Below are 23,457 nucleotides of genomic sequence, written 5' to 3' on the forward strand. Positions count from 1 at the left end.
AGTCTTTTCTCAAATTAGTACAGATTTAGAGTGCAAGATTATAACTTTTAAATACAGTAGATATACTGTACTTGAGTGTTTACATATAAATATGAGTAGCATTCAAAAGTTAAATTTGCTAGAGAAGATCAAGCCAGTGTGCCTTGGGCACATTTGTGTGACTACTGTGCATTATATGACAGAATGCTGGGGAGACGAGACACCACGAGTAGCTCTCATCCTGTAACTACACTTAGGTAATTACTGCCTAAAGGTCAGTAATTACCTAATTATTTTTTATACAAAAACAATTAGCGAGGTTTTGAGAAACTGAACTTTGAAATTTATCCTTCCTATACTGCAGAATTTTATTTAATTTAAATATAAAATCCATTCTCATCCAATTATTAAATAGTGTAAATTTGATTTGTTAAGAGTGAGGGATAGATTGCAACCAAAAATGCCTTCAGGAGGCATTTGTGAGGTGTAACTTATTTAACCCTTAAAACTGCTCAGTAAAAGGGGCAGGGAAGCAAAAAATATTTCAATTATGTAAAAATTACTTAAAAATGTTAAACAAATCTTCAATTTATTGGCTTCAGCGAAATGAAACTTTCATCAAAATATTTTTAGAAATTGATTTTAGACAAATTTTTTAAAAAGAACATGTTGATGATAAGAAGAACAGCTGCTATTAACTGGAACCGAGGGATTATGCAGTAATAAAGAGATGCAAGCACCTGTCTGATGCACAAAGAAGAAGAATAGTAGTAAGAAGTGTCCACAAAGTGGATATACAGCTGGTGCCTTTATAGCATTGCTGAGTAATACATAACAACACAGATAATAATGAGTATGTTATTATGCTCTATTTTGTTATGTATCATATAAATACATTGCCCAATGTTAATATCTGTTATTTTCATCAATGTCAAAAAAAATTGGGGGTGATTTTTTTTTGGTTAAGTTTTTATTTTTTTCATCTTTGTTTATTATCTGATTTTGTTGAAACCTTTACATCCTGGAGAGTGCATACATGTCCCTGACTATGTGAAGAAAGAATGAAATTGGTCAACAAATAAATCAGTCACAAATTGGAGAACTTGGGACTTTTAATTTTTTTGGCTGATTTTTTTCACAGATTTTAAACTATTTTCTTTGTCTCTTTAGGTTGTTTAGATGATTAGGGACCAGTTTAGGTATTTTTCTCTTATATAAAGTCTACCCTAAAAGTATCCCCTAAATCATTATATTATAATTATTATAATTATCCCTATATATTGTTTTTTTTGGAGGGTTATTTTTCTTGATTTCATTTCAACACACATTGACCTACAACTTTCACATATTCGAGTACGAATGCCAAACAAAGTTTATTACAACATATAAATAAATTCATGAATTCGAACTGCCTTACTCACTGTCGATAACTTTAACTTCAATTATATCTATAACTAGAATTTCAACTTGCTTCAGTATCCAAAAATCTAGTTTCTGACCGATTCTTACCATTTTTACATATAGTGTGCACAGATGACTGTTCTACAATCCCTGTAGAATGGATTTTTCATAAACTCTAAACGTTTGGAGTTATAAATTATTGTTGTCTAAATTTGCGCATATTTCAAATGCCATAGACAATTTTTTTTTACAGTAAACTATACTGAAAACCTATATTCTAAATATATGAAAATGAAGATGATAAGTTAACCTGAGAGCATAACAACACCAGATGAACAGTTGGTGATACTTTATATTTTTGCAGCCGATTTCAAAATCAGAAGTTTTCAATATTCAATTTTAAATTTATTTTTTATTTTCATGTTTTTCAAATTACACTGGTATCATTTAGACAAAGTTGGAGCATTAGCCTAATAGATTATGCACAAAAAATTTGAAAATTTCAGAAAATTTAAAAAAACGGAGCTCAATGTCACACATCACATGACGTTTCGTGCAGTTTAACCCTTCCACTGCTCAGGGGTCCTGAGAACATTTACACCCCTGTGCGCAAGAAAACAAAAAATTAAAAAAAAAAATTTTGTCTTTTAAACATGTTAACACTTTCGCTCGGGGATGACGCAGCATTGCGTCATCCGTTTACTGGCGGTAATGCCGGGGATGATACAGCATTGCGTCATCCACTTTAAAAATTCGCCAAAAATCAGGCTTTTATCTGATTTTTTGGGGACTGGTTCTAAAATGCGCGCCGATGTCTTCCCATTTTCTTTGTTGCGCCTAGTGGCCTGCAGGCGGCGCGGCACACGCCTTCGGCCCATTGTTTTCGCTCCACTGTTGTGACCGGTGTCGCCTTCTCTCGCGTCTCAAACGTGTGAACATTTCGGCTATTTTCCGTGGCTATATTTCTTACTGCAGCTTCAGAAACTATCTACGCTTACTCCACGATGGATAGTGATCATGAACAAGGCCCTTCCAGGAAGAAAATTGCGAAAGAAAGGCGTGAAAAGCAGAAGCTGAGTAGTGTACAGGAGAAGTACAAGCATGTGAGACTAACTCCCACCATCCACTCCACCTATACAAAACATGGGTTGACCCTGCAGGAAACGTTTTCCAGGAGCAGGTGGAGTGGATAAAACAAATGTTCAACCCATGTCATGTTCAACACACAACACTGAGGTGGCAAGTGCAAATTTTTTTATTATTTATTTATTTATTTTTTTTTCATACTTTCCCGTATTGTACAGGCAATGTTGTTCTTCAATTGGCCCTTATATGCACATATCCATCTGAAGAATTCTATTAGGAACATTTTCATACCTAAATGAGTGCTGTAACACGAAAATTGAGATTACCACCAGGAAATAATACTAAACATATGTGGGCGGGAATTGGGAGTGTAGCAGGAAGGCGTCTGAGCGCTCACTCACGGCTAATGCGTGGCCCATCTTCAACTCGTCGGCGGTTGGAGCGTGACCAGGTTTTTTATTTTATATGCTAATATTCCTCTAGAGAATTCTATTACGAACCCATTGAGACCAAAATGAAAGACCTAGGACGAAAATTGAGGTGACCAGAGTGAAAATAGTGAAAACATTTTATCGCGTTTGTGCGCTCCCGGGTAACTCGTTCGCACTTTCTCTGCTTGCTGCGGGTAATTAGCCGGGCTTTTGGAGTTTATATGCATTTAGTGCTATAGAGAATTTTATTGCGAACACAATGATACCAAATTTAATCTCGTAGAACGAAAATTGAGGTGACAAAGTTGAAGAGAGTATACACTTTTCGGAATTGACGCGCGCTTCCGTAACACGCTGGGGCCCATATCGCCCTGTCGAGGGGTGGCGTGCGGGGTGAACGAAAGTGTTAATTTGTGTCCCCTGAGCACGGGAAAAATAAAAAAAAATCGTAGGCGACATTTTGGGCGCAATTGACCGAGGAAGTCTGGCAAAAAGTGGGCGTTGACAGAGCGGTCGTCAGAGCCGGTCAGCGTCACCCGAGCTGACAGATGGGAGTTGCCATAAAGATATTATCACGTAATTATTTCCATGTCTCCGATTGATTTTTTCTTAGTTTTTTTGCAGTAATATTATTCAATAGTGTGTATTGTAATATATGTTGTGACGGTGTTCCCCCCCTTATATTTCTCCCATGCCTGCAGTAAGAGTCATGTCCGCTTTTCCCAAGCGTTCTCTACGTTGCAGGCATCAATTTGATATATGGGAGAGAGTGGAGTGTTCTCGGAGAGCCGAGAAATTTGTGAAACAGTAATATTTTGGCCTGTGGTATAGGCCCTTTAGGAAGCCAAGATGGCGCTGGCTCTCCTGATTCCCCGCCAAAACTGTATGACGTCAGTGGCACCGGATTGGTCACCGACAGCAATGTGGCACCGAGAGCCAATGAAAACCTCCCGTGGCGAAAGTGACGTCACGAAGGAAGGGGGTCCGGGCAGCGCGCCGCGCTGGCGCCAGCAGTCAGACACGATACGTCAAGGAGGTTGGACGTGCGACGATTGGTCCTGTCAGTTTGACAGTTGTTCCCGCTCCCGTGGATTTACGCGTCACCTGAAGTCTGCCAGTACTCTGTGAGGTCTTCCCTAGTTCATGTGTTGAACCAGAGAGGGAATCGACGGTTATTGAGCAACAAGTGCTCCAGTCAGGTACTGTGCAAGAAGAAGTGAAGTCTGTGCAGTGACGTAGGCGACGTCTGAAGCAGTTCACCCAGTCGTGACGGCGTAGTGGCTGACAGAGCCACTGGGTAGCAGAGGAAGAAGAGGACTATTTGGGATTCCGGACGACTGCAGCTGAGACGTAGGCGGCAGCCGTTGCTGGGAGAAGACGACGGCCAGGAGACCGACTCCAACCCTACCAGAAGTCGAGAAGGAGAACGGACCTGCAGGGAAGAAGGCACGGAGACGACGCGCTAAACGGTGGGACGACGAGTGGTTCCGGTAGGACACGACGACGTGTGTGTGGGGGCGTTCCCGACACGAGGACCAGGAGCTACAACTCAACTCTCATCGGAGGATAGGTTGAAGTAGGTGTTTCTAGTTTCCCTCCCCATTCCCCTTTAGTTAGCTATATTATTCGGCTATATTATCTAGCCTGAGGATTTTATATGTCGTGAGCAAGTCTCACCCATGTCACAATAAAGCACCAGTGTGCAGGATAGTACTATCAAGAGTACTTATAATTTTCATGTTTATTATTGGTGTGTACAGGCACCCGGAACAAGTGATAAATTTACTGTGTTTTGTATATCTTTCTAGAGACTTAGATGTGAACATATAGTGATAAAGTATATATAATATTATGCCAGTATTTGGAAGTTAGGCTGTGTGCCCAGAAACTATTTTATTTACCATTTATTGATGTCTGATTTGTATACATTATATATGTCTATGTTCATGCAGTGATTAATCATTTGTGGGTACAGTGAATTATTGAGTTATCGCCCACGAGAGAAAGTACTGAAAACTCCAGTGTTAAATACTTCATAATATATCATTGAATGAAGGGCAAGTAAAACCATTACAGTGAGTCATTGTCGCATTGATTGTAGAAACGACTGTTTGAGCCCGAGTATAGTGTAACTAAGTAATACGTTCTATTGTTGACAATATCGAGTGTGCGAGTTGCTAGGAATATTGGAGAACTTAAAGAAACAGCGCGCGTGAATCTAGAAAACAAGCAATAAACTTTCGCGCGGAGCCAGGCGATCAGCTGTTCTTGACATTGACGAGGAGGGGAGGTGTTGCCACTTAGTGAGTGCATAATATTCGTGGGAACTACCGGCCACAGCCAGGATCAGCTGATCTATTTATTGATTGACCTTGTGACATCTTTCATGCATTTTAAGTAAAATACAAAATTACTTTTGTGTTTATATCATCCCCTCCATTGATCTTGTGGCTATATTATACTGGAGAGCAAAGAGTGATAAGAGTAAGTACCTGCCGGATTCCTGATCTTTTGAGTGTGACCTTGCCAAGGCTACCACTAATTCCACCAGTCCACTGAGGTGTTACTAGACACCAAAAACACCAGTTGGCGACCTTGTGGTTAATAGTAAAGCCCTATTGTTGGGGGCGGGCCACACAACAGTTAAGTAAACAAGAAGTGTGTTCCCACTCCTTCTCAATCAGAAGGCCGGTTGGGATTGACTGGGATACTCTTCTGGCGTGCAGTGGCGCCGAGAGGATTAGAGTGAAGACCCGCAGGGCTACGGTGAGTGACCTTGAGATACCGTTGCTCACCCAGAGTAGGAGCAAGAGTAAGTGTAAACCCCAACATTGGCGACCTTGCCAGGAGTAGGTACAGTTAAGGTTGCTCACCGAGTAGAGAGAGAACATAAACCCCAACAATGTATATAATAAAAGTGGTGAATAATTGCTATACTCAAAAGTATGATGTGCATATTAGTGATTCATTTATTATGTTTATAAAACAATAAACAAATAGTTTTGCTGCTATTACACTCTATACACAGGTTATATATAAGTATCTGCATGTTTTGTTCACCATAACGAACCACTAAGTTGGTATTGAGAGTCGAAAAGCAACGAGGAGTTACCGCCACACACCAGCAACCACTCATTGCCACTCCCTCAACAACGCTTCACTCGCCCACTTTTTCCTCCCACCATCCTGTTTTATATTTTATTCACAATATACAGACGTTATATATAAGAAACTACATGTTTTGTTCACCACAAGTGTACAACTAAGCAGATATAGTTAGTTTAGGTACTAAGAGCCATCGCTATACACACAGTCAGCTAGCGGCTGCCTCATTCACTCTAGGCCACACGCACTAAACTTTCTCCCCCAACAATACCATTTGCGGTGTTATGACATTATATACAGACTTTATATATAAGTATGTATATGTTTTGTTCATCACAACTGTACAGCTAAGCTGATATAATTAGTTCAGGCACTAAGAATCGTCGCTATACACACAGCTGGCGGCTCCCTCACTTATTCAAGGTCACACGCACTAAACTTTCTCCCCCAACAATACTGTTTGCAGTGTTATTACACTATATACACATATTATATATAAGTATCTACATGTTGTATGCACCGTAACTGTACACCTAAGCTTGTAGAGTGCCCAAAGAGCATAGTGGCCACCCTCTGCACAGCCAGACAAATCATGCAGACGACATCACCTCCGTCACCCAAATGGCTCCTCCCAGCATAATCCTTTTGCTGTTATTACACTAATACACACACATTATATATAAGTATCTACATTTGTGTTCACCATAGAGAACCACTGAGCTGGTATGGTGAATGCAGACAATAACAGGTGGTCCACACAGTCAATAAACGATGCTGTCTCCCTCCGTCTCTCAGCATCACTCGTCCCACAGCACTAATTATTACAACAATCCTGCTATTATCATGACCCTGGTTATTTATATCACAGTCATGGGTCATCTGTAATATTGTCATCGCTAAATAATAGCAATTATATATTTATTTTGACATTTTTCGGCGATGCTGTGGTCACAAGCTGAGTCGCTCATGCTGCGTGAGCCAGCCTTGGTTGCTCCAACAGTACTGTGCCTCTCACACCTGAGAATATTGCCCACGATTTTTAAAAAAAATGGGGTCTGTTTACAAGAGCCCTGAGGAAGCTACTGTGAGCCCCGTGGTGCCGCGGGCCATTTGAATTGGGCCTGGCACCCTTGGGCGTATATATACGCCATGCGCACGGTGGGACATGTTACTCAGGGCGTATATATACGTCATGCGCAGTTTAAGGGTTAAGGGGTCGGGAACTCTAAAAATATTTTAATTATGTGAAAATTACTTATAAATGTTAAATAAATCTCCAACTTATTGGCTTCAGCATTGTGAAAGTTTCATTCCAATATTTTCATGAATGGATTTTAGACGATTTAAAAAAACCAGCGTTGAATGTAATGAAACGCCATTTTCTGGATGAGTCTCGGAGGCTCCCCGAAGCTATCCATGGCTGATATGGATACCCTAACTATTTTGCATCAGTCGATGTGGGTGGAGTTCTAGGCCTACCGGGGACCACGAGCCAGAACCTGGCCCCCTCAGAGAGGCACGGGGAGCAATGGCCCATAGAAATGCACATGTGATTTGGAGCATTCTATATCTGCCATCGACCGGGACAGGCACCCAGAAAGGTAAGCTCCACAAAACAAACCCCTATTCTGGTTAAACAACAAAAATCGACAAACGAGTGGACAGAACTCCCCCAGGAAAACAAACTAACAAGTATGACGTCACGCGAGCCGCGCCGCATCTCTGTGCAGCTCCCCCCTCCCCGGGAGGGGGAAGGGGGAGCCCCAGAACCCCGCGCCGGCAATCCCCGCCTCAGTTCCTCGGCTGATGGGATCATGCACGGTCGTGTGGCTCCAGCTCCAGTCTTGTCTCAGTGCTGTGACTTGTTTCCAGTGCTGCCCTTACGGTGGTCGTGTGAGCTGGGAGTAGTATTCTCAGGTACTCGGGCTGCATGTGCTTAGGGTCACCTTCCCTGAGTGCCCTGTAAGTACCGCCCTTGGGGCTTGGGGTTGCCTTCCACAAGTCACCTTGGGTCTACCTCTGTTGGCTTTTCACTGCTCGGCGTTTGGCTGCCCCGAGGGTTTGGGGGTTTCACTCCCTTGTTTACCTTGGGGTAAATGGTAGTTATGGCACTGGTGGGGCACAGGGTACTGCGTAGCTAGTTTTCACCTATGACAGCGGCCGGCTCTGTTCCCTCTGGGTACGTTGTCCACTTGTGTGGTTTTTTTTTCTTTTATTTTTGTTTTTGCCTGGTAGGGGGGTCTTCCTTGTGTTTCCCCCCCCCCCTTATATTAGGTTCGTTTGTGTGGTGGCACCCCCTGCTTTGCCCTCGCGAGTGGACACGTCCCGTGGGTTCAGCTTTAGCAGTTTGCTTGGTAGTTTGGGGTGCCGGTTAGCAGTGCCCTGCCTGGGATAACCCTTAGCAGACCCAGTCTAGGGGCCCTGGGAAACCCCCCGGGGGCTCTCGGGTCCGATAGTGGAGACCCTTGCGTCCCCTCTCGCTTTGTGCGAGTTGAGGGTTGCTCTGTCCCTTTGTCTCAGGGTGACTCTCCTTGTTTTTGCCTCCGTCATGCTGCCTGTTGGGTCGGTGACACATTCGACCCTTGAGTCCCGCGAGCTTTGTTGCTTGTTCGTGACTCCATTCACCCAGTCTGCTGATGAATTCCCGCGGGTGCAGGCAGCTCGCGCGTTGCAGGGTAGGATGTTGCAACGTGCTCTGGTTTGTCGCTTCCCCGGACGCCCCGATGCTGCCCCGCTTGTGTAGGGACCCAGACTTGGGTGGTTTTGGTCGCTTCGGCCTTGGTTCCTTCCATGCCCCCCTTGTTTTTCCCCCTCCTGCTTCCGGCCCCTACGCATCTGCAGGCTTCGGGGTCGGGGCGGGGTTAGAGGTTCTGAGACTTGGGCAGTTTCGGGGGTTGCCCCGTCCGGGGTAGCTGCGGAGGCATTCGAGTCTGTTCCTCCGGCTGATGTTCCGGGGTTTTGACCAGTGGGCCCCCTTCTCTTTCAGCTCTCTCGGCTGCCCCGGCTTTTTCTTGTGAGGCCGGGGCTTTGGAGGTCGACTCGGCCCCAGGGCCTGGTGCAGAGGCTCCTGGGGTTGGGGAGGAGCGGCCTTGGGGGCCTTGGGCTCCATTGCGCCCCGCCTGGATTTCCGTCCTTCTGAGCAGGGCTTACTGTTACGAGGAGTGGGGTTTTCTTTCCCCCCTCTGCGTACGATTTGGGCTTGGGTTCTGCTCCTCCCCGGGTTCAGTTCCGTCTTCAGGAGGTTTTCGGCTAACCGCATCTCTTCGCCTGCGGTGCGGTTGGCCTTTGCGGCTTCCTCCTGCGTGTCCCGGAGTTTGCCTCCATACTGGTTCCTTCTGTTCTGGACAGGTTGGGCTCCTTGTAGCGGTTTGGGCTCCTTGTAGCAGTTTGGGCTCCTTGTCGCCGTTTGGGCTCCTTGTCGCCGTTTGGGCTCCTTTGTGGCCGTTTGGGCTCCTTTGTGGCCGTTTGGGCTCCTTTGTGGCCGTTTGGGCTCCTTTGTGGCCGTTTGGGCTCCTTTGTGGCCGTTTGGGCTCCTTTGTGGCCGTTTGGGCTCCTTTGTGGCCGTTTGGGCTCCTTTGTGGCCGTTTGGGCTCTTTGTAGCCGGTTGGGCTACTTCTCGCCTTGTTGGGCTACTTCGCGCCTGGTTGGGCTACTTCGCGCCTGGTTGGGCTACTTCACGCCTGGTTGGGCTACTTCTCGCCTGGTTGGGCTACTTTCTTTCGCGTCCTGCACATGCACCGTGGGAGTTTGTTTTGGTTCCGGGCGGTGTACTGCTCCAATTCTCTCGGGGGGGGGGGGGGGGGGGGGGGCTTCGCCTCTCGCTCTTTTCTTAATCCCATACCTGGTTGATACCTGGTTGATGGGGTTCTGGGAGTTCTTCTACTCCCCAAGCCCGGCCCGAGGCCAGGCTCGACTTGTGAGAGTTTGGTCCACCAGGCTGTTGCTTGGAGCGGCCCGCAGGCCCACATACCCACCACAGCCCGGTTGGTCCGGCACTCCTTGGAGGAATAAATCTAGTTTCCTCTTGAAAATGTCCACGGTTGTTCCGGCAATATTTCTTATGCTTGCTGGGAGGACGTTGAACAACCGCGGACCTCTGATGTTTATACAGTGTTCTCTGATTGTGCCTATGGCACCTCTGTTCTTCATTGGTTCTATTCTACATTTTCTTCCATGTCGTTCACTCCAGTACGTTGTTTTTTTACTGTGTAGATTTGGTACTTGGCCCTCCAGTATCTTCCAGGTGTATATTATTCGCCATCCGTGCCCCGTTGCTTTGGGGGTGTTCTGGGGTGCCGCTGTGTGGAATTCATGAGGTTTTTCCCTGCGTTCTAGGGTGGGGAGCCTCCTTCGCTGCTCCCCTCCTCTCCAGCATGGGCGCACTGGCCGCCTCCGGCGGATACGGACTCGAACGCTTGCGTCATGGCCCTTCAGGGCCTATGTTCTGCAGGTGAGTTGGTGCGGTTTTGGCGTCTCCTTCGTCCTGATGCTGTTTTTGTTTTTGGGAGTAGGAATGGGTGTACATACGTACTTGAGAACGTAGACCGTATCACTCGAGGTGCCTACTGCAGGGCTATTAGCCCATACTGGGCAGCTCTTTGTTCTCTCCACCTGATTCCTTCCTCGGTTCACGGGTGTCTGCAGGTGGCCTCTTGTCCCTTCCGAGGCGGTTCCTGCTTGTACTCCTCCTGCCCCTCTCCTATGCTTGTCTAACCTTGCTTGAGTTCGGGGCCCCGCCTCCACCTTGTTCCGCAGTGCAACGGTGGGGGTGCCTGTTTGGTAGTAAGTTTTCCTGTGTCGGAGGTTTTGTGTTCGCCTCCTTGTGTTTGCAGGTTGGGTTCTGGCTCTTTGTTTCCGCCTCTCCCCTGTCGTTTGCCTGTCGGGCAGATTCTGTGCTTCTTGGGCACTCTCATCTCTGCTCTTGGGGCTGTGTATGGGGTTAGCCCATGTTGGGCTGCCTAATGTGTTCCTTTGATTGCCTGTTACACTGCACACGTTTCTTCTACCGTCCCTGTGGCTCAGTTGGGTGCTCGGTTTTCGCCTATGTTCCCTTGTGTGCCACTCGTGTACGATTTATCTATCTTCTCTGTCGCTTCCTCGGGGAGTGTGGTGACGTCTTGCTGCGGTTTTGGTACTGCAGCTGCATGTCGGGGTTGGTTGTGGCGTTATGTTCGGCCCTTCCGTGCTCCCTCTGGGGCTCTCCTTCCTTGCTGGTCTTGCTGTGCCGGGCCTGGTTTTTCATGTTCCTTGGTTTCACTGTCTTGTCCTCGCCTCATTGTGCTGGCTGGGGATGAGCTTGGAGTCTTCGTCTCGTCCCTTGCCTATCCTCCGGTTTCGGTTCAAGTTCCAGAGCCTAGTGGGCTCCCTTCCTTCGTGTTTTTCACGGCTGCCCTGGGGTTTTCTTGACGCTGGGGCTTTGAGGGGACAGCTCGGCCCCGGGGCCTGCAGGGTGGGTTCCCGGGGCTGGGGTGGGGCTCACGTGAGAGGCCTCAGGCCCCGTTGGTCCCCGCCGGGGTGTTTCTATCCCTCTGGGGGGACTTGCAGTTTTGTGGTATGGGGTTTTCCGTTCCCCCTCTCCGCATGTGCTTTGTGGGCGTCGGCCCCTCCCTGGGCTTGGTTTCCTTGTCCGTTGTACCCGTTGTTTCTGTCCTGTCGGTAGGTGCTTTTATACGATCTTCGCCCCTTTTCTCCGAGGCGGGCCTTCTTCCGTCATGTCCCCCTCTTCTTGGGGTTTCTGCATGACTTTTGGTCTCGGGTGCGACGGGGTTTTGGGGCCTTCGTCCTTTGTGTTTGCTTCTTTTTGTTCTCGAAGGTTCGGGATTGTTTTGCTCCTTCCCGTTTTCTGGTGCATCTGTCGTCATTCGGTTGAGTTTCCCTCCGGTCCTTTCTAGGGCTTGTGGGTCCTCTTCCCGGCAGCTTCTGGGTGTTGGCCTTTTTGTTCTTTTGTGAATATCTCTTATCTTCACACTGTCTCGGCGCTCCTAGTTTTCCTGGGAGCGATTTTGCTCCTCCTCGTGAGTCTTTTCGCTCCTGCCCTTCTGCGGGATGTTGGTGCGGGGCGGCTTCTTATGCGAGTTCCTTCCCTGTCAGCTGCACTTGTGGAGGTGGTCTTGCACACTTGTGGCATTTTCGTTTTGGTCCTGCGTTTTCTTTTCCCTCCTGGGGCTGTCATAGGATTGGCTTGCGGAGGATGTAGAGGCGCTTGGGGCCGTTCCTGGGTCTGGCACCTTGGTTTCTGCTGCTAGCTTTCGGTATCGATATTCCTTCTGTGCCGTTTCGCAGGTTGTATCGTGCGTTGTTACACCTCCGGCCTGCTTATGCACTGCCTGTGTCGTCCTGGTCTTTGGACAGGGTGCTCTCCTGTTTTTCTTCTCCTTGGTGGTTGTGGCTCCTTGGGGTCAGGTTTGCTTTGCTTCGGTTTTCTTTTTGTGTTGGCATTCGTCTCTGGGGGCCATGTGGCAGAGCTTCTTGCTCTTCTCAGGCGCAGTTGTTTTTGGCTCCTATGGTCGTGATCATAGGTTTTCTTCGTCTGCGGCCGTTCTCCCTTTTTTCTGGCGAATGCTATACCTTGGGTTGTTGTCTCAACTTCGTGTTGTGGAGTGATTCTCTGACCGCCTCCCGGGTATGTCCCTTTGTTTTTTAGGTAGTCTTTGGTGAGGTAGCTCCGGGGAGCCGTAGGGGCTCCCCCCAGAAAACCAGCGTTGAATGTAATGAAACGCCATTTTCTGGGTGAGTCCCGGAGGCTCCCCGGCACCCTCCCGCCCTCCGGTCGGCGGGGTTTTTTCACGGTTTTGATATCCAGCCTCAGAACTGGGGCGGGGATCGCCGGCGCGGGGGTCTGGGGCTCCCCCTTCCCCCTCCCGGGGAGGGGGAAGCTGCGCAGACATGCGGCGCGGCTCGCGTGACGTCATACTTGTTAGTTCGTTTTCCTGAGGGAGTTCTGTCCACTCGTTTGTCGATTTTTGTTGTTTAACCAGAATAGGGGTTTGTTTTGTGGCGCTTACCTTTCTGGGTGCCTGTCCCGGTCGATGGCAGATATAGAATGCTCCAAATCACATGTGCATTTCTATGGGCCATTGCTCCCCATGCCTCTCTGAGGGGGCCAGGTTCTGGCTCGTGGTCCCCGATAGGCCTAGAACTCCACCCACATTGACTGATGCAAAATAGTTAGGGTATCCATATCAGCCATGGATAGCTCCGGGGAGCCGTAGGGGCTCCCCCCAGAAAAAAAAATTATTAACTGGAACCGAGGGATAATGCAGTAATAAAAAGATGCAAGCACATGTCTGACACACAAAGAAGAAGAATAGTAGTAAGAAGTGTCCACAAAGTGGATATGCAGTTGGTGCCTTTATATCAATGATACCTGCTTGATGGGATTCTGAGAGTTCTACTACTCCCCAAGCCCAGCCTGAGGCCAGGCTCGACTTGTGAGAGTTTGGTCCACCAGGTTGTTGCTTGGAGCGGCCCACAGGCCCACATACCCACCACAGGCCGGTTAGTCCGGCACTCCTTGAAGAAACCTATCCAGTTTTCTCTTGAAGATGTCCACGGTTGTTCCGGCAATATTTCTTATACTCGCTAGGAGGGTGTTGAGCAACCGTGGACCTCTGATGTTTATACAGTGTTCTCCGATTGTGCATTGCTGAGTAATACATAACACAAATAATAAAGAATATGTTATTATGCTCTATTTTGTTATATATCATATAAGTACATTGTCCAATGTTAATATATGTTACTTTCACCAATGTCCAAAAAATACTTTTTGTAGGGGAAATAATTTTTTTTTCTATCTCTCTCTCCTTTGTTTATTATTCGATTTTGTTGTTACCTTTACATCGTGGAGAGTGCATACATGTCCCTGACTATGTGAAGAAAGAAATTGGTCAACAAATAAATTAGTCACAACTTACAGAACTTGGGACTTTGATTTTTTTTGGGCAGATTTGTTCACATATTTCAAACTATTTTCTTTGTCTCTTTAGGTTGTTTTGATGATTAGGGACCAGATTAGGGCTTTTTTGCTCATATAAAGTATACCCTAAATATATCCCCTAAATTATTATAATTATCCCTATACTGTATTTTTTTTTGGGGGGGGGGTATTTTTTCTTGACTTCATTTCAACACCTATTGCCCTACAACTTTCACATATTTGAGTACGAATGCCAAAAATATTTATTAAAACATACAAGCAAATTCATGAATTATAACTACCTTAATCCTTGCTTAATCCGCTGCCCCTCAGTTTACCATTGTCTCGCGCTCAGTGACTACACCCACATCAATTCTTCTCGCGGATTTTCAGTGTTTTGTTGGATTTTTGGTGATTTGTCTATACAATTTGTTATTATATATCTCACCATGAGTCCCAAGAAAGCCAGTGGTAAGGATAAAGGCCAGAAAGCTCATGTGAGGATGACAATACAGGAGAAACAAGAGATCATTCGGAAGCATGAGAACGGTACACGTGTTGTTGAACTTTGTAGGCAGTTCAACAAAGCCACATCAACAATATGCACTATACTTAAGAAGAAAAATGAGATTATGGGTGCTAAAGTGGCAAAAGGAGTAAGAACAATGACGAAACAAAGACCACAAATACTTGAAGAAGTGGAAAAGTTGTTATTAATTTGGATACACGACAAGGAGTTAAGGGGTGATAGTGTTTCGGAGGCCATTATTTGTGAGAAAGCCAGGGTGTTGCACGAAGACCTTCTAAAGAATACCCCTGCAACGAGTGATGCAGATACGAAAGAGTTTAAGGCAAGCAGGGGCTGGTTTGAAAAATTTAGAAAGAGAAGTGGTATCCATAGTGATACAAGGCATGGGGAGGCAGCCAGCTCAGACAAACCAGCCGCTGGACGATTTATTGACGAATTTAAAGAGTTTGCAGAGGCTGAGGGATACCTACCGCAACAAGTGTTTAATTGTGACGAAACAGGACTGTTTTGGAAAAGAATGCCTAAGAGGACATACATTACCAAGGAGGAAAAATCCTTGCCTGGACACAAGCCTATGAAAGATAGGTTTACGCTTGTGCTGTGTTCAAATGCGAGTGGCAATTTGAAAATTAAACCCTTGCTAGTGTATCATTCTGAAAATCCAAGGGGTTTCAAACAGTATAAAGTGCAGAAAACCCATTTGTGTGTGATGTGGAAGTCTAATAAAAAAGCATGGGTGACTAGGCTTATTTTTTCGGAGTGGGTGAATGAAGTGCTGTGCCCTGCCATAGAAAAATATCTGCAGGAGAAACATTTGCCACTCAAAGCCGTGCTTCTCCTCGACAATGCTCCTGCTCATCCTCCAGGCTTGGAAGATGATTTGTTGCCCAGATACAATAAATTCCTCAGTTAAATTCCTTCCTCCTAACACCACTCCTCTAATTCAGCCTATGGACCAGAAAATCATAGCGAATTTTAAGAAACTTTATGAAAGGGCACTTTTCCGGAAATGTTTTGAAGTGACTGAAGCCACAAACCTCACCCTCAAAGAGTTCTGGAGACAGCATTTTAACATTTGTAGTGCTTTAAAACTCGTTGACAAAGCCTGGCAAGAAGTGACTCAAAGAACCCTGATCTCTGGCTGGAGAAAATTGTGGCCTGAATGTTTGAGAGAACTAGACTTTGAGGGGTTTGAGCCTATAAATGATGCGCCTATTGTTGAGGAAATTGTTAGTCTAGGCCAGCAAATGGGCTTGGAATTGGATGGTAATGATGTGGAGGGGTTGGTGGAAGAACACAACGAGGAACTGACCACCGAAGAACTCCTAGCCCTTCAACCGGAACAGCAAGCCAACGCAGCAGCGGATGATTCTGCAGTGGAGGAGGAGGTGGCAGCAGCACCAGCGAATGTCCCTTCTGCAGTAATTAAGAAGGTGTGTCAGATGTGGGAAGAGATTCAAACAATTTTTGAAAAAAACTCACGCAGAGAAAGCTGTAGTAGGCCGTTGTCTTAATCATTTCAATGACAATGTGATGCCTTACTACAGAGAGAGCTTGCGAAGAAGGGAAAACCAAGCTTCCATGGACAGATTTGTGGTGAGGAAATCGAGCAGTGAGGAGCCTCAACCAGGACCTAGTGGCACTCAGATAAAACGTCCCAGGGAGAGCACACCAGAAAGGTCCTCACTGCCTGATGTGATTATGGAAGGGGACTCCCCTTCCAAACAGTAACTCCTCTCCTCCTCCCCCCTCCTCACCATCTTCCATACGCCTACAGCACTCGACAGCAAGGTAAGTAATAACTGGAACATAGTTTTGTAGGTTTATTTAGATGAATTAGGTATAAAAATTTAGTTTGATGTGGGGTTTTTGGGGTAGTCAGGAACGGATTAATTCATTTCCCTTTATTTCTTATGGGGAAATTAGCTTCGGAAAGGGCCGATGCTCCATACGAGAACCCGACCTAAGCACAGAGCAAGTACCACGCCAACCAAGTGCAGCCGGGACTGAAGAAGGCACCAGCTCCGAAACTGGCACCTGTGACCCACCTCGACGAGCGGAACCGCGGGCCCATGGCACGACCCCCTCCCGGAAGAAACCACCCAGAGAACCATCAAGTCAGACATAGGGCGGCAGCTGGAGGAAGCCGCTTACACATATTGTTTGACCGCAGAAGCCACAAATAATAAAGGACAAAACCAGAGTTGAATGTAATGAAACACCATTTTCTGGGCGAGTCCCGGGGGCTCCCCGGAGCTTACTAGTACAGGCATACCTCAGAATGCGAGTTTAATCCGTTCCTGGAGACGCCTCGCCTTCCGAAAACTCGCATTCCGAAGTTAATTTCCCCATAAGAAATAAAGGGAAATTAATTAATCCGTTCCTGACTACCCCAAAAACCCCACATCAAACTAAATTTTTATACCTAATTTACCTAATTCATCTAAATAAACCTACAAAACTATGTTCCAGTTATTACTTACCTTGCTGTCGAGTGCTGTAGGCATATGGAAGATGGTGAGGAGGGGGGAGGAGGAGAGGAGTTACTGTTTGGAAGGGGAGTCCCCTTCCATAATCACATCACATAACCCCATGCCTTGTAACACTATGGATACCACTTCTCTTTCTAAATTTTTCAAACCAGCCCCTGCTTGCCTTAAACTCTTTCTTATCTGCATCACTCGTTGCAGGGGTCTTCTTTAGAAGGTCTTCGTGCAATACCCTGGCTTTCTCACAAATAATGGCCTCCGAAACACTATCACCCCTCAACTCCTTGTCGTGTATCCAAATTAATAACAACTTTTCCACTTCTTCAAGTATTTGTGGTCTTTGTGCCGTTAATGTTCTTACTCCTTTTGCCACATTAGCACTCATAATCTTATTTTTCTTCTTAAGTATAGTGCATATTGTTGATGTGGCTTTGTTGTACTGCCTACAAAGTTCAACAACACGTGTACCGTTCTCATGCTTCCGAATGATCTCTTGTTTCTCCTCTATTGTCATCCTCACATGAGCTTTCTGGCCTTTATCCTTACCACTGGCTTTCTTGGGACTCATGGTGAGATATATAATAACAAATTGTATAGACAAATCACCAAAAATCCAACAAAACACTGAAAATCCGCGACAAGAATTGATGTGGGGGTAGTCACTGAGCGTGAGACAATGGTAAACTGAGGGGCGGCGGGGCGGAGGGGCGACGATCGCCGAACCACCACGCGCTAGGTCGGCTGTACGCGTATCAACAAACTCGCGTCCAAACTCGCCTCCCGAAGTAACCATCGCCTTCCGAGACAAATTTTTGGAGTAAATACACCTCGCCTTCCGAAAACCTCGCATACAGGGACAATCGCATTCCGAGGTACCACTGTATGGAGTTCTTTTGGGCCTACCGGGAACCACGAACCTAGCCCCCTCTAGAGGCATGGGAAGCAATGGCCTATAGAAACTCCCACGTGATTGGAAGCATTCTATGTCTGCCATCGACCAGGTTAGGCACCCAGAAAGGTAGGCGTTCCAAAACAAACCCCTACTCTGATAAAAATTGCAACCAAAAGCTGAACGAGTGGACAGAACTCCCCAAACAAAATCGAGCAAACTAGTATGACGTCATCCGTCGTCGCGCCGTTGTCTGTGCAGCTCCCCCACCCCGGGAGGGAGAAGGGGTAGCCCCAGACCCACTGCGCTAGCGATCCACACCATAGTTCCGAGGCTGGATGTCAAAACACACGAAAAAAACGCCAACTAGAGGAAGGGAGGGAGGGATTCCGGGGAGCCTCCGGGACTCACCCAGAAAATGGTGTTTCATTACATTCAACGCTGGTTTTCTGGGGGAGAGCCCCTACGGCTCCCCGGAGCTAACTACCCACAGAGGAAAAGAATAGGGACTTACCTGGGAGGAGGTTACTACTCACTCCTCAACCCGAAGTCGAGACAACTGGCTGCATCCACCGACCAAAAGCGACACAGGCCTGACTGGTCCCAGGAACGTTTACAAGGTAATGAACATCCACGACCCTGTTTGACCACCAAAATCCCCGCGCCCGAATGTCAGCCCAGGACATATTGCCAAAGACAGCGGCAAGAGCCGCGAACTAGCGGACGTCATGGGCACGAGGATAGATCGCAGGCTGGCTAGCCTTAACCCTTTAACTGCGCAACGCGCCTGCAGGCCCAGGCTTCGGGTGTGCAACGAGCCTCCGGGTGTTTTTATTTTTCACGTTCCATTCAAAACTCCCGCGGCTACATGGGGTTCACATCAGTTTCCTCAGGGGTCTTGTAAACAGACACCATCTTTAAAAAAAATCATGGTCTACATTGCCGGGTGTCAGAGCCTCAGTAGTGAGTGAGCAACCAAGGCTGGCGCTCGCAGCATGAGCGCACAGCACTGCTGTTCAGCGTGTGACCACAGCATCGCCTAATATTGTCAAAATATATATATAATTGTTTTATTTAGCCATGATAGTATTATAGAAGAGCCCGAGTGTGACAATGACTGGGTACAATGTTCAAATATCAGTGATTCAATGCTGTTCACGATGTTCACAGCGCTAGCCACAGCACCACAGCATTATTTCGTCCATCTAGGAATCTTCAAACGACTTTTTAGGTTCCTTTTCCAAATAAACTTGTGGTCAATTATTCATTTACAGGTATTAGTGACCAGGATTGTGGTTATAATTAGCGTTGTGCGTAGCAAGGAGGAATTTTGGTGAGGGAAGGAGGGAGGGAGAGAATTGAGGTAGCCTCACTGTGTGGCAGTAACTCTTGTTTTGCTCACCATACTAGCTTCGTGGTTCGCTATGGGGAACACACATGTACATGGGTATATACAGTGTGTGTGTGCATAGTGTAATAACAGTATCAGGAGTATGTTGTGAGGAGATATTTTGGTGAGGGAGGTCACGTTGTAATCGTAGCGTCGTCTGCTGTCTGCTGTGTGATTTGTCATGCAGTGTATGGTGGCCACTGTACTGTTTGGACACAATACCGGCTTACTTGCATAGTTCTGGTAAATAAAACATGTAGATAGGTATATAGAACATGTGTAAATAGTGTAATAAATACAATAACAGTATGGTGGGAGGAGCAATGTTGGCGAGTAAGATGTTGGAGTGAGGGAGGGCTGGCTGGGTGTGGCTGCTCACACTCGCAGTGTTCCGAGTGCGTTGATGGTGAATGTATATAGTGTGTGACAGTGTATAGTGTGTACATATGTTGTAAATATACATAAATGAACATGAAAGATTGGTGTGAATAACTATGATTATGATTTGGAGGAGTAATGTTGGTGAATACAATGTTGGAGTGAGGGAGACTGGCTGGGTGTGACAGCTTACACTCGAGGTGTTCTGCGTGTGTTGATAGTGAGTGTATATAGTGTGTGACAGTGTATAGTCTGTAAATAGATTGTATATATACATAAATTAGCATGATACATGGTAAATATGTGCAACATGTGTGTACACAAGTGTCATGCACGTAACACAGTGTCCTCAGACAGTACGGGTGTTTTGCTGTCATAATATAGTGTACGTGTTCATTATACATAGGATTAGCACGCAAAAACAAATAAAATGTATTTGGAACTGTGCGCAAAAAATGAACAAAAATATATTCGCGGCAACTCGCGCACCCCACCCCGGGCGCCCCACCAGACCCGGGAGCTTACTGCACGGGTGAACGGGGAATGATGACGTCACGCGCCAACTTACGGACCCCATAGCAGCCAAAGTAAGTACAAGTTCAAAATTTTTTGACATACCCATACTGGGGGAAGGGTTTTTGACACTTTAAAAAAACAAAAGAATTTTTTCAAGAGAATTTATTTCCTGCGCACTGGGGGGTGTCATATTTATAGGCCGCGCAGTTAAAGGGTTAATAACCCTGCAGACGACCTTGGAGACCCGCACTCTCGAATAGGGAAGAAGGGAAACCAGATCAACCCAAAGTGCGTCCACGGACACAGAAGTCGTGGCACGCAAATAACGGCGGAGAGCCACAACCGGACACAAAACATGATGCACCCCCGGCCTAACCAACCAATCATCAACAACCCAAGGACCCCTCTGGAAAGCAGCAGTCTCATTCTTCGCCAGAAAAGGAGAAGGCTGCAGACGAACAAACCGATCACTCCAACCGAAGGAGCAGAAACCTCTGCGCCGGAGGAGAGCATGAAGGTCACCTACCCGACCCCCAGAGGCCAATGCCAACAGGAAAAGGGCCTTCAAAAAACAATCCGGAACCGAAGGGGCCACAACAAAATGAGGAGAAGAAAGAAGAGAGAGCACTGTGTCCAATGACCAGGATGGCTCAGGCGAAGCATGAGCAGGCCAGAGGTGAAACAACGCCCAAGACACCTTGCAAAACAGCTCAGACGTGACATCAATACCGAAAGCAAGCTGAAGCTGCTCCGCCAGCGCCACACAATACGAGGCGACAGTGTTAGGCATAAGGAGACGGTCCTGGAACAACCAAAACACCGGAAGGACCGCCAGGAAACTTCATACTGCCACCGAGATGAAGCCCGAGGTGGGACACTAATAAGGAAGCCACCTGATCACCATAGAGATGATGATGAACTCGAGTCAAAAATACCATTACGTGAAGACTCGAGAAGATTGAATCATCCACGTGACGTACCGGTCCGATCTACTGGAAGAGGCGGAGCCGTGGAAAAACCTCCAGGTTCAGACACCGAGCAAGCAGCACCTGAAACCACAGCTGGGCCGGCCACCAAGGGGCCAGGAGGACAACTCTCCCCTGGTAGGTCTCCAAGCGAGTCAGGACCTGGAGCAACAGCTGAACTGGAGGAAAGGGGTACAGGAACACCCACCTCGACCAGTCCTCCTGAAAGGCGCCTTCGGGGTCGACCTCTCAGTTGGGAAAGGGTGCCACATACAGGGGAAGGCGCCGCGACCACGCCGATGAGAAGAGGCAGCGTCCGAACGTCTGGCAACGCCAACGTAAGGAGTCGGTGTCGACCGTCCATTCCATGGAGAGGAGAACGAAACGAGACAGGCCGTTGGCCAAGATGTTGTACACCCCCAGACATGAACTGCCAGGAGAACCAAACCCCGAGAACTCAGCAGACGAGTCACCCGAAGCGACCAGCGCCAAAGAGCCAAGGACCGCATTGAACCCCCCTGGTTCAGACAATGAACCACCAGGGAGCAGTCCGAATGGAGCCGGATCGTCAACCCGCAGGCAATTCGAAGCCTCAGAAGAGAAACCACACCGCTGCAAACTCCTGCACAGTGCTGTGGGCTCGACGGAAAGACGGACCCCACCGTCCCAGGCCGGCCTGGTGAGAACTGGTCACAAAGCCCCAGCCGAGAGACGACACGTCTGTGAACACATCGAGCGAGGGCTCAGGTAGGCGCCAAGGCACTGAACCCCGAAAAACCCGATGAGGAAGCCGGCGACGCAGCAACCGACGCAAAGCCCCCAGGGTCCGAACCCAGCAATCGCGAGAGAGGCGGAAGGGATGTCCCCGAAGGAACCAGAACAGCTTACGAAGCCAAACCCGACCCGGCAGGTATACCAGCATCGCAAAGTTCAGACTCCCACACATACCCTCAAGCAACCGCCGGGTGACCCAGGAGCCCCCCAGAAACAGGCACATGTGGGACCACAGCTGCAGAAGAGATTCCGGAGGAAGAGACAAGGAAGTGGTCCGAGAGTCCCACACAAGGCCCAACCAGGTCCGAACCTGGGAGGGAACGAGATGGGACTTCCTCCAGTTCACCAAGAACCCGAAGAGCTGAGAAAGAACCAGATCCCTGGCCAGCAGACAAGCGGACTGGCTGGGAGCCCAAACCAGCCAGTCGTCGAGGTAGGCCAGCACCCGAACACCTAACAGACGCAGACGGGTCACCATGACCCGCGTGAGGCGCATGAAACCGCGAGGTGCCAGGTTTAACCCGAACGGGAGACAACGAAAGCGGTAAGCACGAAGCCCCACAACAAAACCGAGCCAGTCCCTGAACCCCGGATGAATTGGGACGTGCCAATAAGCATCCTGGAGGTCCAGGGACACCATCCAAGCGCCTGGCTCCAACAGGAGCCGAACCAGGGACAGCATGGTCATCCGAAAGGAGGGGGCAATGAACCCAGGGGTTCAGACGGGACAAGTCCAGAATGAACCGCAGGTCCGCACAGTCCCGTTTCGGGGCTGGAAACAGATGGGAAACCCACCTGGGGGACGTCGTTGTTTCGACCACGCCCAAGCGAACCCACTCCAAGATGACATGACAGCGCAGGAGAAGAAGCCTGCCTCACCAGCCCTGAACCCCCTCCTCCTCCTCCCCCGCGTGGGTAGGGGCCACCCAACGCTACCGGAGGCCATGCGAAACGACCCGAAACGCCCACAAATCGTGGGACCAGGTATGAGCGAACAGTGCAAGCTGTTGCCTCCCCCATCACCCCGTCAATGGGGCGAATCGCGAAAGGGCTGGCTTCCCTTACAAGACCCAAAACCTTGCACAAAACAAATACCGCGCCGACCAGATGAAGGCGGGTCCAAAGGAGGAGCCAAACCCGAACCTGACACCAGTGGCCTACCACGACGAGAGGAATCCCGAGCCTTGGCACGACCCTTCCGGGAAGGTCCACCACGGGACCCCCGGAGAACCAGCAAGTCCGACATAGGACGGCAAGAAGTCGATGCAGCCTGAATATGCTGCGCAACAGCGGAAGCCTCAAACAAGAGAGGACAAAAAGGGGAAGACGTCCTAAGAGCCAAGGCTAAAGCGGATTCCACAGAGGAGGCAAGCACAGTCTGCCGACACGCGAGTCAGGAAGCATAAATCAGAGCAACTGCATCCCACAAGATCGGGGTGAAAAGCTTTGACAAGGCAGCCGATGAGCGAGCCGCCGAGGCCAAGGCGCCAGGCCAAGGCGCCAGACCCAGGAACAGCCCCAAGCGCCCCCACATCCTCCGTGATCCAGTAGGAAGACAGCTCAAGGAGGGAAAAGAAGCGCTAGGCCGCAACCAAAAGGCCCCGAGC

The 23,457-nt window shown here is 48.0% G+C and overlaps 1 protein-coding gene across 2 annotated transcripts in view; it reads right to left on the minus strand.

The window, feature by feature from the left end:
* LOC138368165 (uncharacterized) overlaps positions 1–23,457 on the minus strand; it is a 101,464-nt gene that overhangs the window by 39,637 nt on the left and 38,370 nt on the right. The gene's annotated exons all lie outside the window — the stretch shown is intronic.

Source organism: Procambarus clarkii, chromosome 24 (genome assembly GCF_040958095.1).
Source record: "Procambarus clarkii isolate CNS0578487 chromosome 24, FALCON_Pclarkii_2.0, whole genome shotgun sequence".
Classification (NCBI taxonomy): Eukaryota; Metazoa; Arthropoda; class Malacostraca; order Decapoda; family Cambaridae; genus Procambarus; species Procambarus clarkii.